The following is a 5940-nucleotide window of genomic DNA, read 5'->3' on the forward strand; positions in this document are numbered from 1 at the left end:
CACAAAGACTTTGACAAAGAAAAGTACAACCTAAAAGTACTTAATCCTTATCTGACATTTCTTAAAATGTACCACAGTACTTTTTGTCTCTTTTGTTTAAATTTCTTTGAAAATTTACCAATTATTTTTGACCAAACAACTTTAGCTCTGTATAAAAAGTTATAGCTTTTCTCCTGAAATATAAAAATAGCTTTTTTCTAAAACTTTATGTATTGGACAAGGACAAAAACTCTACATCCAAAAAAAGTACAACCTAAAAGTGTCAAATACTTAATCTGACATTTCCTAAAGAAGAGTACCACAGTACTTTATAAAAAAGTATGGATTATTTTTGTCTGAACTACTTGTGGTTTGTATAAAAAGTGCTAGCTTTTCTCCCGAAACATAAAAGGGGCCCATTTTTTTAATCACCAAGGCTGGAGGGGACATCAGCCCCTACACACACACACACACACACACACATAAAAACACACAAACTCCTCCCTCCGCCCTTCCCCCACCCACCCCTCCCTTGTTTTTCTCAATGAAGTGAAACTCGATCCGTGTGGAAACAGAGGCAGGGGGGAAAATGGCCCGTCCATTCATAAAAAAAAAAAGGAAAAGAAAAAACACATAGATAAAACGTAGTCCACATCCACGCAGATAAACCAGCCTCTGTGTACAAACACACACACACATCAAAACCGAGCTTTAAGCACATAAGACACGGTTTAAAATGGTAACTAAAAGTCAAATGTCTTTGTAAATAAGATGGCGTTAACGTTCGAGTCCACTTCACAACACGGCTTCAGCTAAAGTTGTCGCTGGAACCAAAAACAACCCAAAACCCGTTTCTTACCTTTTTTTCTTCTTCTTCTCCTTCTTTAAACGTCCTCAGTGTGGGTTAAAGAAAGCAGCAGAAATATCCACGCGTGTGAAAACAAACACAGAGGAGCACGCAGCGTGTCGTGGGTGCTGGCGTGATTCGTCCGCGCTGAGAGGAAACACCGATGTTCCTCCTCTGACTCTCAAAACTTGACTGAGCTTTTTCCTTAATGGCCCGGACGCTTTTCCCCTGGGCTCCGGCGGCACGCGGAGGCGCGCGCTGATTGGTGGAGCGGGCGTGTCCATTACGGGCGCGAGCCAATGGCGCGAGGCGGTGCTCGTGAATTATTCATGACGCGGCTGCGGCCAATCACAGCGCGGCGTTTGTCTATATTTATGAATGGCTGGATTTCATTCACACTTTTCCCCCCTTCAGAGAAACAGTGGTTTGTTAAAGGGACAGTAACAGTGGAAAGATTCTGTCACTGCAGCAACACACACACACACACACACACAACTACTACACATTCTTCACTTTAACAACAACAAAAGGACTAATTTTACTCCTGTAAAAGTAAGAAAACACAGGCTGACTTAAAGATACCATATGTAACATTTATACATCTAAATGACAGTTTTATAATCAAATGTACTAAAACATATTTTTAAAACATTTTTGTCAAAATAACACTTATTTATTTTTATTTTCACCGGAATATTTTTTAGTGAAAAGTACCATATTTTTGTCAAAACAAAAATGTTTTAATAAAAAAAATACAATCTCAATATGTTTTAGTTAAGTACGATTTTTTTTGTTAAAATAAAAAATTCTTAGATACAAAGTATGTTTCTGTCCAAAAAAACATTTTCTTTTAAATAAAAAAGTACCGACTCCTCTATAATAATTGAAGTGTTTTTGCCAGTGACAGTTTAAAAATTGCTGAAACATCACAGCATCATCTGCATATGTAATAATAACAATAATAATAATAATAATAATAATAAAAAACACTGCATTTGTCTTTTTTTAACTCCAAAAGTCACATATTTGACATAATCACATAATATATTTAACCTGTCATTAAAACACACACAGCTGCACTCACACAGTTTATTTAATCTGATTACTTTAATCACTGGAAGTGGAGATGATTAGGTTAATCAGACTCGGATCTACCTGATACAACACAGATTATCTTAAAATGTGTTGTTCACATTAACTCACATGAGAGGATGTTAATGAACTTTATTTACTAGTTGACCTTTAATGCGACTCTTTGGGTTAGGGTTAAATTCATCAAAATAGCAAACATATTCAAATGTAATGACATTCACGTAGAAAAAACGTCATAAACTCTTTCCTAATTCCGTCGTCCACTGGTGAAGACACGTTGTAAACTTGTAATGGCTAAATTTAAATTTAAAATTTTAGTGTGGACACATGTTCTCACTGCTGCTGCTGCTGCTGATCTAAATAAAGGAACACAGTTGTTTGTCTTATTTAAGATTCAAGATTCAAGATTCAAGAATTTAACCCTTAAGAGTTCCTTAAAAACTTACTAATTTGTTCCTAGCGGCAAAAAATGTCACCTTATGTCACAAGCTAAAAACTTCCCAAGATTAAAACCTTAACTTTATGTTCTGCACCAGAGACGGCTGTCGCAGCCCAGAGGTCAGAGGTCACACGGCCATTATCACCTCTGTTACCAAATGAGGAATCTGTGCCATAAACTCTGTTTCACTGCAAACACCACTCACAGAGTTTTTAAAAACTCACTCCAGCAGCTGCTATGAAAACTATAATCCCCGGTTAATCCCTGCAGCCACGACGCAGAGATTATGAGCCTGCTGTCGTGGCAATAATAGAAAGAGAAGAGAAGACGGAGACACTGGAAGGACACGGCATCTCCTCAGTGATGACATGGATGTTTTTATTCTGCCTCTGTTTGTTCTTTGTGACCAGACTGTGTCAGGCAAAACTATCAGACGTGACTGAGGGAGAGTTGGTGTGTATACAGCAGCAGAGCAGGGGTGGGGCGAAGACAGGAAGTGTGTTTAAACTACGGGACGACTGGGTTTTTGTGGACATTCTTTGTGTTTTCAGTGAAACTTTCACCTTGTTTTAAGTCATGTTGTTTTGTTAGCTCAGTGTTGCTGTTTCCTACATTTGTCTTATGTACTTAATGTCTTATGTACTTAATGTCTTTGTCTTATGTACTTGTGTCCAGCATGGTTATGTCACCGGGTGACATGAGATCTAAACACTGCTATACTGTGGAACACAGAGAGAGTCGTGTGGAGATAAGCAAACTATTTAAAAAACATAGAAAACGATAAATCAGATTTTTTAATTCATCTACAGGGCCAGATGTTAATTCTGCCAGTTTTGGTCCATGGACCACTAGTTGCTGACCACTGCGTTGACTGCAGGTAAATGAGTGGACATAGTTTTTTTTGGTTCATGAAGTGAGACTAGACATGTCACTCAGAAATATATCAACAGCGGTTCTAATTTTGGCTGAAACACTATGAAAGTCTTAAAAAAGTTTAGTATATGACTGAATGAATGCTGTGATGTTGACATCATTGCACCACAGGAGTGGTTGATCCACTGCTGCCAACCTTCAATGTCCCAATTTTGAAAATTCCCGGACTTGCTTTTGCAAACCGAGGACTCGGGACTGATGTTAACACCAGGTCTGAACAGAACAGGGTTCTGTGAGGACAAAGACAAACAGCTTGTCTTTCAGGACCCGGGTTCTGCTCGCACAGATCTATCCCTGGAAAACTGTGGAGGTGAGCGGGTTTAAAAATATCCTCACTGTCACATTTAATTGTGAAGCATTAAATAGCAGAGGACAACGTTTGTGAGGCAGCAGCAGCAGCATGAGCAGCATGAGCAGCAGCAGCAGCATGAGCAGCAGCAGCAGCAGCAGTGTTCTCAGTATCGCTGCTCCTCTCTGTGTTTTTCGTACGGATGTGGTGGGCGGTCATTTGGAGGCGTGTGGAGAGCGAGGACATTTGTGGTGCTGTTCTCACACTTTCCTTAAATAACTGCACCATATGCATGGTTGTTTGTGTACATACACTGTGTACCTCTCTCTCTCTCATTCTCTTTCTCTTTTTTCATGTTCCCTCCAAATCTATCGCCGTGGGTCAGTGTGACAGTGATGTACCGGTCAGGGCAGGTCAGTGTGGTCGCAGCTACTAATCCTGACACTGACACTTCTTCAATGAGAGGTGCTGCAGGAAAACAGTGTTTTCCTGCCAAAAAAAACAACAATACTTCCCTTTAACTTACAACGCACCTACCCCTAACTTTGTCAAATAGAATAAATCACCGATTTTCCGATGGACTTTGGTTCAGGAGAGTGAGTGGCCGACAAATTGCCATTTCCAGTCAAATTGCTTCAGTGGTTGCTCTATTTTTGACTCAAATCTAGTCTAAAAGTCTAAAAAATGTTTAATATATCATAAATAGTCCATAGAGAAAATCAGTGATTTTAGGAGTTGTTGATCCACTGCTGCCTCCACCAGTAAGTTCAAATGTCTTATTTTGTGAATTCGGCGTTTGAAATCCTTTGTTTAGATTTACCTCAGTGGCTGACACTGACCACACGAGGCAGCAGTGGACGATCCACATGAGCTAAAAACACAGAATTTCTCAGTTCCGTTTTCGCTCACAAAAGTTTCAGTGTCTGCTCTAAGTTTGACTCACATCTACTATGAGAGTCTCAAAAACATGTATATGTGCTGAATGTTTTTGCTCCTGGCCTCCTCCCTTCATCGACCTCATGAATGGTCTCTGTGCTGTTTTCAGTGTGTGTTGTTTGAATGAATACAAGTACAGACACATGTGAGGAGCAGACGTGCACCAGCAGAGCACGGCACGGTGAAGGGAAACAGAGTTCTCAACAGGCAAAGACAAACCTGCAGGTGTTGGTGTAAGGTTAGAAGGAAGAAGAGCAGTAAAGAAGTGACTTTTGCACATGCTGGTGAAGAAGAAGAACAGTGCACAGATGAAAACGTCTGATTTACGTCCAATTAAACGTCACCACTGACGTTTCAGCGCAGCCTCCAGCAAAAGATGATGAAAGTTTTTCAAACAGACTTTGATGAGAAATGAGCGGACTTTCCCTTTAAAGGCTCTGAGACGAAAAAACAGACTTTGTTTTAATTCATCAAAGTCTCTTTCAAGGAAAAAACAATCAACTTTGAACTTTGACGTCTCCATTTAAGGACTTAAAGGACTAGTGCGTAATATTTACGAGAGCTTGGTGTCAGAAACTGATTATGCCGCCTTAAAGTATGTGTATATAAGTATATAATCGCTTTAAAACAACACAATATTTGGTTTCCGTAGCTTTAAAATAAGCCTTTTTTAATTCTTGTTTTACCGAGGCCGCCATCTTATCTGAAGTGCACTATTTGCATTTTGGAAGCAAAAACTTACTCTGTAAATACTCTTTCTGGTATGCGAAGGCCACCGTAGTTCCCTGACGCACTTGGGAAACAGGAAACAGATTTGTGGCTACTTCCTGTCAAAACTAACAGCAGTTTCTAGTTTTTTAAATACATTTTGAATTATATTAAATTTTAAAGTTATTCTTATAAAAAAGCCTATCGTACGCATCACTCTGGCCTTCAAAATAAGAGCCACTGACTTGAAACGGTAAAAATAGCTTAGGTTAGCGAGTCTTATACAATAAAATACACTTAGCTCATTGTACACATCAACACTTCCTTTAACCCTGGCCTTCAAAATAAGAGCCACTGACTTCCTGTATAAACTTTTTGCCAAAAATACTGGGTAATTATTTTTCTACAAAAAAATACACTTTTTAATATAGATATCTTTAATTTTTAGTTGTTTTTCTCAGAAAAGAATAAAAATTTTATTTTTATTTACTCAGTTTATCTTACACGTCAACACAACGCTCTTATTTTGAAGGCCTTAATCCTTCCATACCATATATCCTGTATAAACCTTTTGCAAAAATAGTAGGCAGCGAGTGAACTGGAGTAAAGATAAAGATATGTTCATTTTTCTACACGGTCACAGGAAGTGGCCTCGGCTTTCTGGTGGTGACAGTGTCTCACCATTAGATGTCACTAATTCTCACACACTGGGTGTTA

The sequence above is a fragment of the Solea senegalensis genome, linkage group LG3 (genome assembly GCF_019176455.1).
Source record: "Solea senegalensis isolate Sse05_10M linkage group LG3, IFAPA_SoseM_1, whole genome shotgun sequence".
Lineage (NCBI taxonomy): Eukaryota > Metazoa > Chordata > Actinopteri > Pleuronectiformes > Soleidae > Solea > Solea senegalensis.